Genomic DNA, 12,791 nt, shown 5'->3' with positions numbered 1-12,791 from the left:
AGTTTCATATCAGCGCACACTCCGCTGCAGAGTGAAAATCTCATTCGGGAAACAGCCCCTAGGCTATGGCTAAGCCATGTTTCCGCAATATCTTTTCTTTCAGGAGTGCTGCAAGGTTCGCAGGAGAGCTTCTGTGAAGTTTGGAAGGTAGGAGACGAGGTACTGGCAGAAGTGAAGCTGTGAGGACGGAGCGTGATTCGTGCTTGGGTAGCTCAGTTGGTAGAGCACTTGCCCGCGAAAGGCAAAGGTCCCGAGTTCGAGTCTCGGCCCGGCACAAAGTTTTAATCTGCCAGGAAGTATCATAGGTAATAATCAACATAAAATGGCCATAACTACATCAACTAATTTTTTTTCTTCCTCTTCCTCCTCCTTCTTCTTCTTCTGCTCCTCTGTTGCCATTTCCCGTTTCCCTCCGGGTCGTTTCTGTTATATGGGTTTTTGCAATGTCAGTGACAGCTGGTGTCCGGATGCCCTTTCTGACGCCACCACTCCCCTCTGGACGGATCCTGTGTCTCCCAATTAACTGCATCTAGAGTAAATCTCATGTTCAAGTGTGAGAACGTTCTCTAAAATTTGCGTAGCATGTATCTGAGACGGAACGTAGGTAGATTTGGGGAACCGCCTAGAAACCACATCGAGGCTGTGCGGCTCATGAGCCCTCGTCATTACCCTGCGAGACGGCTTCGACACGGGGCTGACTCGTCTCCGCGAATCACTGAAACGCCATGTTGACGCACTCGGCTATCCAGGAAGGTCCATAACGACAGCAATGAAAGTATGAAAAACACGTCGACAAGGACAAAACTTATGTACAATACGCAATAGTGGCACGTGGTTCACAAATTTATTCCCTAAATTTAGTTATAAATTCCTCTGACACGTTATCCAGTACAAAAATTTGATTTTTTTTTTCGTGACACATGTGTCGTTGCGCGGCACAATAAAACACTTGCGGGTACTCTGCTTTAGCTCAAGCCTGCCAAGCACTTGGTACATTACACGCAATCTAATCTTCAATTGTACAGATTCCTCTTGTGACAGGATACTGTGGGGTGGCGGCTTGATGAATGAAGACCTTAATGAGGCATCATTCTATTGTCGTAAGTTGTCGGTCCTTTTTTTTAAAAAAAAAAGAATGGAGTCCCTGCACGCCTACGCCGGCATAATGGCCAATACAAAAGGTCTACTGCCATCTCTGCATATTGGTTAGTTTTTACTAAATGAGATCTTCGGAAATGTGGGTAGTGCGATGTTTCAAATGGTTCGAATGGCTCTGAGCACTATGCGACTTAACTCCTGAGGTCATCAGTCGCCTAGAACTTAGAATTACTTAAACCTAACTAACCTAAGGGCATCAAACACATCCATGCCCGAGGCAGGATTCGAACCTGCGACCGTAGCGGTCGCTCGTTTCCAGACTGTAGCGCCTGGAACCGCACGGCCACTCCGGCTGGCTGCGATGTTTCTGTACTCTTGTTATGAATAACCGTTAAAAGGCGCTCATCTGGAGATAGGTTAGGTCGGAAGTTGAACGAAGGGTAGCGGTTTGAAGGACAGCGGAAAAAAAGTGGCAAGGCAAGAGCCAATGGAAGAAAACCTCTGCGACAGTCGTGTCGGGTAATAAGAGCAGTAGCGCATTGCTTGCTATCTGCGACAGATCATGCAAGGGTTCGGTACGTTAGTGGTGGGTATCAGGCAGGCGGATACCTTTGACGTCATGAGGCGTTGTTACTCGGCCATTGCAGTTGCGTACCGGCGTTGAATTCTCGCCCAGCATCAACATACCTGTAACAGTTGGGTTCATCATCGGTTAGTGTCCGACAGGTGATACACCGGATTCACAGTGTAGGGTAGTGTTGGCGGTTTGTTTGTGCATTAGTGTGCGAGCTTGTCGGCTTGCCTGTTGTTGCCTGTTGGTCGGCTGTGATAGCAGCTGGCTTATCCAGTCAGTATTGCTGACGTGCAGTGGCTGGACTATGTTGTCTCCCGTGATTATGTGTTAGCTCGCCATCGGTGATTGTACCCTATCTAGCAGTGTCTTTGGTCGCTTATGCTTCCACGTATGGTTGCGACCATAGTTCACCAGAGTAAGGATGAAAGGATTGTTCGGATGTCTCGAGTTTCTGTATAGTCGTGTGGCGAGTCTTTTGAATAGGCTATTGCCTTGAGGATTTCAAGGCGGTATTCATTGTGAAGATACACGGTGTGAGTGTAGCGTGGAGCATTGCTAACGATGCGTAGCACTTTGTTCTGTATGATCTGCAGGCGGCGCAGGCATGTGAGTGCTGCGTATATCCAGAGCTGCGTAAGTCATCAGAGGTCTGATCAGTATATGGACCTCGATAACCTCCTACTTGGTAATCTTTCCCTGTTGAGCATTGTGTAGAGTCGTTTGATTGCTTGAGCCTCGAGTGTCCTCTGTTGGCAACGTATTCTGTGTGGTCCGCCCATGTGTTTCCGGTCCAGTCAGACAACGAGGTATCGAACTTCCTCTCGAAAATGTATTGGGCGTGCATGTAGTGTTACTTGTCTACAGTGTTGTTGTTTGCGCAGTAGTTTCGGTCTGCGTCTGATTAGAACTGCTACGCTCCTGTCAACGATTACTTTAATACCGCATCGTTCCAACCAAGGCTCCGCAGTTATGAGTGATGTCTTCAATAGTGAATTTATGTTCGACGGTTTCCAGTCTTGTGCAAGGACGGCTGTCTCATCCGCGTAGGCGGCCAACGTCGTGTTTTGTGTCGCTGGGAGGTCATTAAGTTTTTTTTAAAACAATGATCAAACCAATTTCACAAACAGGATTATTCAAGATGGGCTCCAGTATGCCCCTGGGTTACTCCAGCTTGCATACCGTGTTTTGTCGATTCTTTGCCCAGCACGTCAGTATAGAAACATCTGTTCGAGAGATATGAGTGTATGAGACGTACAAGCATTTCGGGGAAACTAGCATCGCTTTGTTTGCGTTTGAGACCGTTGTGCCAGAGACGGTCGAAAGCTTTTTCGATGTCCAGGAACACAGCCTCTGTGGCTTAGTTCGCGTTGTAGCCGTGTGTTGTATGTTCAGCTACGTGGAGGAGTATTTGTGTCGTCGAGTGCTGATTCCTAAAGCCGAATTCCTCCGACCTTAGTGTGTCGTTGACGATGCAGTGCCTAGTGATGCGTTTTAGTATTACCTTCTCGACAATCCTGCTGAGCGAGCACAGCAGACTGACGGGTCGGTAATTTTGCGGAAGGGAGTGGCGGGCGCGTAGTCCCCACTTAGCGGCCTGAAACGCGGCAGGTGACGGGATCAGCGGTGACGTAGCTATGACGTCGGCGACTCCTGTATATCTTTTCCTTGTCCGAACAGTACGCTTAAATAAAAGACTGGAAACCGGCAGTACGTCAAAGCAAAAACATCCGTATCGCTCGACCTGCTGCGCTCTGTCCCTTTGACGTCATACGCTGCAGTGCACACGCATTACATATCTACTTAAATGTTTGCTGCCGATGTCTTGGACCTCCTTCAGTCTGCGGAAAATATTTAGCGCAGCACACGAATACATATGGGATACGGGAAATTCAGTGGTACAGAAGCACAGTTCTTTAATAGTAGCAAGGGAATAAATGGTTCAAATGGCTATGAGCACTATGGGATTTAACATCTGAGGTCATCAGTCCCCTAGAACTTAGAACTACTTAAACCTAACTAACCTAAGGACGTCACACACATCCGTGCCCGATGCAGGATTCGAACCTGCGACCGTAGCGGTCGCGCGGTTCCAGACTGAAGCGCCTAGAACCGCTCGGCCACAAAGGCCGACCAAAGGGAATAATCTCGATCAATCCATCATACACGAAACCTATCAGAATAGAGCTACTCTTGTTCTCTACCAGACGATATTAAGGCATAATGTTCCCCGCTTCGTTTTTTTGTGCATCTCTCTTCGTCCTTTTACTTTACCCCTCTTTCGTGTTTGCTACTCTTTCTTCTGTAACTTGTTTCTTCTCCATATTACCTTATTTCTCTTCTGCCTTTGCAGTGTCTTCTGTTAGTCAACAGTGCGTAATAATTTGTAGTGTTAGAGGGTCGCGCATCCACTTCGTCGTCTACAACCCACGGCAAGAATTTGTTTAGACAATGACTAAACCATTTTCACTAACAGGATTATTCAAGGTGTTTGGGTCACAGTATTTTTGGAAGAAACTTCCCAGTGTCTCCTTATTTAGTTCATACTTATTGAGCAAAAACAGTTTTTGTTTAATGCTTCGTTGTTTTTCGAGAATGAATATTTGCTGTAGAATGCCTTCTGACCATCGGAAACGTCAGAAAATGTTGCGAAGCGTATGCCGACGACATATGTATTGCCGCAGCGTTCTTAGAAGATCATGTTTTGGTAGGATGGATCACCAGTTATTTTACTGTGCATATCGGTAGCGCCATCAGTGACACAGACTGTTGTGAATGGTATCAAGGAACCCGATGCCACAACTCCGTCGACATGAACCTGGAGGCAATACGCGAAAAAATGTCGACACGAAATTGGGCAGACATGCTAAACAAAATTAGAGCCCTCATCAAATCGAATAGCGACAGGAAGCTTGATTTTTTACAAAAAAAAGCAAACACTAGAAATCTCGGTAATAAGTAAACTGAATTACTTGACACAGATCTTTTCAGTGTCTGTTCCCATAGAAGATAACATCCAACAAGCGGTATTGTGGTTTATCAAGAGGGGAATTATTTTTAAAGCGTGTTGGGAGAAATGGCTCTGAGCCCCATGGGACTTAACATCTGAGGTCATCAGTCCCCTAGAGCTTAGAACTACGTAAACCTGACTAAGCTAAGGACATCACACACATTCATGCCCGAGGCAGGATTCGAACCTGCGACGGTAGCAGTCGCGTGGTTCCGGACTGAAGCGCCTAGAACCGCTCAGCCACGGCGGCAGGCGTGTTGGGACACCTCAACAGCCTACAGCGAGGGGTGGCGGGTGGCTTACGTGTTAGACCTCACGGACGCAAGGGAAAAATGCAAATATCCCCTGATCAACCACGTTCGTAAAAGTACGGGGGAACAGAGACCACAGTATTATTAAGATCTTAATCAGCAAACAGAAGATAGCATGCAGTCGCCAGTCGACATAATAGCGATGTCAACTTATTAGATCAATTTTTTTTTCAATTTCAGCTACGTATACAAGAATCGCTATCCACAGAATATCCCAGCAAAAAAGCAGGTCTGTGACTCTTTAACGAATAGCTCCAAACAAATTCATATAAAGGAAATCTACCACAGATAAAGTGAAATATCATCTGGAGGTATCTACGCAGCAACATTCTATCACCTGATATAAAAGTGATGTGCTAAAAAAAAGAAACAGCAACTGACGAAAAATTATGCAACATCCACCTCTGTACAATTTTCTCATGTGAAACATGTGGACTCGTCGATATGGTAATTCACAGGTTCACTTACAGACATCCAAAGGGGACTTACAACCGTAGATCACACAACCCCAGGTTGCGTCGAAGAAAAGGAGACGATAAGGCCACAAAAGCACATCTGCGATCCAAAAAACAACGCAGCAGTCTGGATGGTCGGATACACAGCTACTTACGTTATTCACAGTCGACCAACTGTATTGAACGATTATTATTCATACATAGAATAGAACGTCAAAAAAATAAGATTCCATAAAGCCTAAGAACAATTATTTGGCAACTGGGTGAATACAATTATCATTCCATTCTAACTAAGAAGGGAAAAGAAAGGAAACTGCAGAAATGGTTGGGTAAGACTGAAATGCTCTGTAGTGACGAGCTTTCACTGATCTGACAAGGAAAAAAAAAAGACAAGTACCGTACAAGGCAAAGTTTTTGTGTTGTACTTCTAAATGTCAATTTTTGAGAGTAATATTACCATTTACAATAATTCATAACGCTATCAATAAATATTTTATCGGGTGAGGTGGCGCAGTGGTTAGCACACTGGATTCACATTCGGAAGGACGACGGTTCAAACCCGCGTCCGGCCATCCTGATTTAGGTTTTCCGCGATTCCCCTAAATCGCTTCAGCCGAATGCCGGGATGGTTCCTTTAAAAGGGCACGGCCGACTTCCCTTCCAATCCTTACCTAATTCGATGGGATCGATGACCTCGCTATTTGGCCCCCTCCTTCAAATCCACCAACCAATAAATATTTCTTCTGTGTAAAAAATTTTAAAATTGGCAGCAAAAACTCGCTGCAGTGTGCAACCCTTGCGCGATTGAGACGCCGAGCTCACGACTGAACCACGCGGCTGAAGTTTGTAGTTAGAGCTGTGTACTTGTGCGAGCCAGTTATGAAATGAGAACAAAATGGCGGATATTTCATTGCCCTTTAAATATAAATGAAAGTTATTGTGCAGATATAATTAGAGAACGTTGCTTTCTGCAAAACTTTATTCACAAAAGAGATGGTTTCGAGAAGGATGAAACTCCACGTACAATTGATTTAGAAGATGTACAAAGCACCGTGCCTATAAGAACCCGCAGCGCCGCTTGTGTACGAGACAAATTTGCAGATTACTTTGTTAGCACTGGAGGGCGCTCTTCCTTGGCAATTGAACAAGACATGAAACGTATTTTAAAAGTAATAACTGAAAAATGCGTAAAGAATGTCTTACAGACATATCAGTTTCCTTTGCTTCAGTACGAATACATAAAGTGGCAACTCTGAAATGGACTGAACGGAAGTGTTTATGCGTGTCGAATTCTGTAAACTGTCCTTGGAGTTCGCGATCTGATTTATTAATCTCATCTTTGTATTCCTTTACAACGTGCAATGGAGCATGAAATTTCGGTTGTCTCAGCTCTCTCCTTAATTGCCTGACATGTCTTGAAATTTCTGACGATGCTGCCTGACATTTTGTTCTCATTTGTAGCAGAAGGTGCATTGTCGAATTTTTACTCTTCCAGACCATCAACCGCAGGATTATTCAGAACTGTACATTGTACTTTGCGTCGTAATCAGAATAAAAGAGGCACTGCAATCTCGTATTTATCTGCCGATACCGGGCAAGATACCTTCAAGAACAACGTCTGACCTATACGTGAATAAACGATGTGGATGTATATCTTAAATGAGCTACAATAAGCAAAGCCTCACTAGTTCTTATCAGTGATGTCATCATCCTCGTCAGTGGGAAGTCACACAGTCCTCTCCTCTCTCCACTCCTAATCTGCTGTCAAGCATACTACAGTATTAAAAATGCGGGAAGGTAGAAATAGCTCAGTTGTGTTAGTGGGGCATTAAAAACCATGTTCTCCTCCCCTTCTCTCTATCTGTCTGTAGCCAATCACAGTGTAGTACTCATTAGATCCGGCCAATCATAGCGCAGCATGAAAAATAAAAGAGGCTAATGAAAAATCCAAGGCAGTGGAAATAGCCCAATTGCATTAACGGGAAATTATAAGTTCCTCTCACTCTTGCCTCCCCTATATGACCAAGCAATTACACTGCAGTATTAAAAATTCAAGCTGATGGAAATAGACCAGTTGTGCGTTGTACCCCAAACCCCCCTCCTCCTTCCAGCCAATCAGAGTGTAGTATTTAAGAGATGTGTAAAAGTGGTGTCAAATTACATTATTTCTGACATACACTTCTTCCTTCCCTCCTCCTATCTCCAAAGACTCAGAGCCTGATATTAAAATGATGTGCCAAACGTGCAGTAAAGAACTATGTAACCCTCTGATTAATGTCAGAGATATTCATTGTTTACCTCCGGCGTAGAAATCATGTCAAATTACATTATTTACATACACATACATATATGGCTCCCATGCAATACGAAAATTACGTGTAAAAATGGTGTCATGTTACATCATTTACATACCAATCTGACATAATACTAAAATTTTACCAAGACCAAAAAATGGTTCAAATGGCTCTGAGCACTATGGGACTTAACTTCTGAGGTCATCAGTCGCCTAGAACTTAGAAGTAATTAAACCTAACTAACCTAAGGACATCACACACATCCATGCCCGAGGCAGGATTCGAACCTGCGAACGGCCGGCACCAAGACCAAAGAAATGCATTATTTATGTAAAATGGCTCACTTGCTCTGCTTAACGAATCGTTTCCCCCACCTCTCCTCCAATTATAGTCTAGTATTACAATGAAAGTGGTAGTCCCACCTGGGCTGTGCTCAAAAGTAGTCGAACTATATATCGGTAATATGTCAAAGCACCTGAAATACCTAAAATGTTGTCAATTATATTTGCATTATTGATTCCAGACAACCGTTTATGTACTTGCTCACCAGTCTCATTGGAAAATTTCGCTTGAAAATTTCGCTTGAAGCGATATATTGTTCACTGTGAAACACTTGAACGAGTATGTAACATACTCTCTATAAATAATTAAAATCCAGTGTTCGCTTTTATAATAAAATGTAAGAATTGGCAATATGTAGTAGTCAAACATAAGATTTATTTTAAATATGAGGAATATCTGAAAAGTAAGGTTACAAGATTTTTTGCATAAACACAAATGCATATATGTCAATGAATGATACAGAAACAGTAGCACAAGCGTTACATCGTTCTTCCACAATACCAAAAATATATTTTGCCAACCGTGGGGCAGGCTTTTTAATACCTGCATCGTAGATGTCTCCCACCAACTCCTTAAACCACTTCTCGACTTCTCTTTTCACTTCCTCATCGTCGGAAAAGTATTTTCCACACACATATCCCTTCTATTTAGAAAATGAATGGTAGTTGCCAGGCACAATACTGGGACTGTTAGAGGGGTAATTTAACATACTCCAACGAAAGGAGGTCAACAATACTCAAGTGGAGTGCAGCCTAGCATCATCATGAAGGAGGCAGACTCTTTTTATGAGCATTCCACAGCAACTCTGTGGAGTTTGTTGTGGCTCTCACAGCATCATGCAGAGCTGATTGTGTCGCCTCTTCGCAAGAATTTCACAATCAGAATCCCTTTTCTTCTCCAGAAAATGGCTGTCACGACTTTTCGAGGTGATTGCGGAGTTTTGAATTTTTTGTTGAAGGGGAATGAATGTGAAGCCACTGCATTAACTGTCGCTTGTACTCTGGCATATTGTTGTAAACCCATGTTTTATTCTCCGTAACTGTGAAGTCGGGAAAAGTCTCTCTGTCACTCTCAAAACGATCAAGAAACTCTCACATGGCCATGACTCTGTGATTTTTGTTCTGCAGTAAGCATCTTCCAAACGCATCAGCACACTACTTGCGCTATCAAAGTTAATCACTTACGATTTCATGAACGACAATTCAAGAAAGTTCAGGACACAGACTGTGCAGCCAATCGATGGTTACATGGGGATCAGAATGTATAATCTCTTCAAGTTGTTGCACCACTTCATCAGTGTCCATGACAGGCGTTCACTTTCTTCTTTGATCGTGAATTTCCGATGCCCATTTTGTCACATCTTGCTCCTCTCCACGCACTGACACAATTTCATGATGAATTACGGTAGCACTCACGCCTGTAGAATTCAGGTGCGTATCACAGCAATCACTTCTCACCTAGCGAGAGACGGGATAAGAACTCTCACCTTTAACCGTCATCACAGTGAGTCAGGACACTGATGATGACCGTTACAATTCATTCGCTTCATTTTGCTCTAACGTACACAAAAGTGGTACTAACTGTGAAAAACTGAATTCCCTGGTAGAGCTATGGCGATTGCAATTCTACTTTCTGGACATTCCTCATACTCTTCAGCAAACCTTGAAAAATACGTTTATGTCCGAGGTGCTCACTGTCACCAACGGATGACTGCGCTGTTAAAAACTTCAAATGTTCGCTCTTTGTACCACGAGTAGCTTATTATTATCAATAGATGTCTACGCTGGTCAAAAAAGTTAAAATTTCGATCATTGCTCAGGACTTGGTTTAAGACGCAACAGAGCCTGAAATTAACTATTTTCCACATCTGTGATGCTTGTCAAATCTCACAGTATTATTTCTAAGCCTAAAATGGTTGCAAAATTACGTCTGCAATACAAAGAAAGTGCAGTTTTCACATCAAGTATAAGATGTTAATGTCCATATACAATCATAGTCGCCGAATTAGCTGATAAAATTCTAAAGTAAGTACTTGTTATTTCCATACCTAAATAGTTACAAATACCAGATGACATTAGAAGTTAGGCTTATTGGTGGGGGAGGGGAGGGTAGGACGTCAAACAGACCGATTTGGAGCCGGAGAGGCACAACAGGACATTTTCCAAATATATTAAAAACTGTGAAAAATTGAGATAATTAACTATAAAATTTGAGTTTTTTCTAAACATGAAGTTTAAAATGTAACAGCTCATTCATTTTTTCATAAATTAAATAAATTCTAGAGTCTCATACAACTGTAAGTGTGGTTTGTATGCTGTGCAAAATTCATCGAAGAATCTCTCTTCCTTATGAAGAAAAGTGTACCTATAGCAACAAATGCAGCCAATAGTAAGTGAAAAACTGAAATTTCGCACGTAAAAAAAGTTTATTTTGTTATGTTTTTGAACTACCACTCCTATGAGTGTGAATTCTGAATCCCTCCTGGTCATTCTGAAGAAGTTTTGTGGATTTATTTGCAAAAGTATAGACAGTGGAAATTAAAATGTCCTGTGGTGCCTCTCCTGCTCCAATTCGGCCCGTTTGACGTCCTACCTCCCTTAAGGAATCAATGTTGTAAAACTAACATGACCAGTCTTGTAATGGCTGAAAATATGTGTTAGCTAATATACTATGCTAAGCAGGCAAGTACGTAAGAAAATTGACAGTCTGAATGTAATTAATTAGGCCTACTCTTGATGTATTAATCATATATTAAATATTTCCACATTTAGATTGTTCTCAAGTACCACTTTGGGAGTGATAAAGACAATACATCACCAGAAGAAATAATCCATGACAATTATTGCTAGTATTACAAATGACTGAGGCCTGCTAAAGGTTACATACAATAACAGCTCTCGACAAAGTTTTGCTGTCAGAACTATAGTTTCAACGCTCTCTAGAATGTTTATAAATTGTATTTCCTACAATCAAGACCATTAAGTTATAAAAATACGTGACCGATACAACATAGCCAAAGGACAACAAATGCCATATTGAAAAGGAAGGGAGGAAGGAAGAAGGTATTCGATTTTAGGAATTAATAGGGTATTTTATTACAATATATCAGTTTAACAGCAGAACAGCATCCTTTCTCTATGCACACTCATGAAACAAGCAAAGATAGTAACAGAGAGATGTAACATGTCCAAACACAATGTCAGAGTTGATATCTCGAAAATAAATAAAATTATTTATCATTAATTGTAAAATTTCACACACTTTTGAAGCAAATTAAATATTTCTACATCTAAATAGTCCGTGTTACTTTATAAAACGCACACGGTAGTACTGATCAGCAGTTTTAGCGTAACCAGCACTAGTTTTCATTGAAAAATTGATAAGCATGCCACACTGTCAAACTCTAGGGACTTTTAAACTACATATCTAAGGTGTCCACGTAACTTATTAAAATACATACGCCTTGCATGCTTATCGTGATATGCAATATTTCTAAGAAAATTCGAGCAAAAATAAAGTTATATTACATGCAAAATTTCGAATCTTCTGAAGCCCATTTTGTACCCATGTCATACATGAAAAATGGATACGATTGGTCAGCAATTGTCAATGGTGATCAGTGATCACTGATGGCCATTGATGAATGATGGTCAATGTGGTGTCACCGCCAGACACCACACTTGCTAGGTGGTAACCTTTAAATCGGCCGCGGTCCGTCAGTATACGTCGGACCCGCGTGTCGCCACTATCAGTGATTGCAGACCGAGCGCCGCCACACGGCAGGTCTAGAGAGACTTCCTAGCACTCGCTCCCAGTTGTACAACCGACTTTGCTAGCGATGGTTCACTGACAAAATACGCTCTCATTTGCCGAGACGATAATTAGCATAGCCTTCAGCTACGTCATTTGCTACGACCTAGCAAGGCGCCATTATCAGTTACTATTGATATTGTAAAGAATGTACAGACAAGAGCTACGTTCAACATTTATGGATTAAAGTTAAGTATTCCACCATCTGCGTCCGTTTTTCTAAGTTCTAATTTCCTTGTCCTGTTCCAGACCTCACGCCAGCCTGCGTGAGCTAAAACGCGTGCCTTTCGGCTTCCTCTAAATTTAGTGGGTTGGTCTGCCAATCCACAACAGTCAATGATCAAGTATAGTCACTATCAACGGCAATTAGTTTTCAGTGTGTCTGCTATTACACTGTATGCTTAAAATCTTTAGTAAACGACCATGTGACGCAAAATAGGACTTACGTTGGCAACGTAGGACCTATGTTGATGCTGTATAATCAGTAGTATGATGCAGTTAATTGCAGTCTGTGCTAACACTGTTGCTCGCACAGTGACAAGATAGCTCAGACTACACGTCTTAAATGCAGAAGACGCTGTGCTCACCATCCTAAGTAACAGGATGGGCTGCATTATTTTTCCAACACTTTAGTATATTTTTCTTTCTTAATGTCACCACACGTGGATTATCAAAAAGTTTACGCAATAAATGTTGATGTTTTGACCTGCCCCAGCATGATTATTCTTAATGCATCACGCCTCCTCTACGATATTGCTCCAGTGGAGACAGTGTGGGGCACATTTTATTTTTTATTTATTGATTTTTTTTTATCTGGTGAAGAACGAATACCCTCCTGCTGATTCAAATGAGATAAGAAATTCCAGGGAATCCCCTCCCCTCACCACTTGATGACTTAGC

At 42.3% G+C, this 12,791-nt stretch overlaps 1 non-coding gene across 1 annotated transcript; it reads left to right on the top strand.

Moving 5' to 3' along the window:
- Positions 1 to 200: 200 nt before the first annotated feature.
- Positions 201 to 275, top strand: Trnas-cga. Its single transcript has one exon. It is a non-coding gene; the product is annotated as a tRNA-Ser (tRNA).
- The last annotated feature ends 12,516 nt before the right edge of the window (positions 276 to 12,791 follow it).

This window comes from Schistocerca piceifrons, chromosome 3, assembly GCF_021461385.2.
Source record: "Schistocerca piceifrons isolate TAMUIC-IGC-003096 chromosome 3, iqSchPice1.1, whole genome shotgun sequence".
In the NCBI taxonomy this organism is placed as follows: domain Eukaryota; kingdom Metazoa; phylum Arthropoda; class Insecta; order Orthoptera; family Acrididae; genus Schistocerca; species Schistocerca piceifrons.
This window is presented reverse-complemented; position numbering and strand designations above follow the sequence as displayed.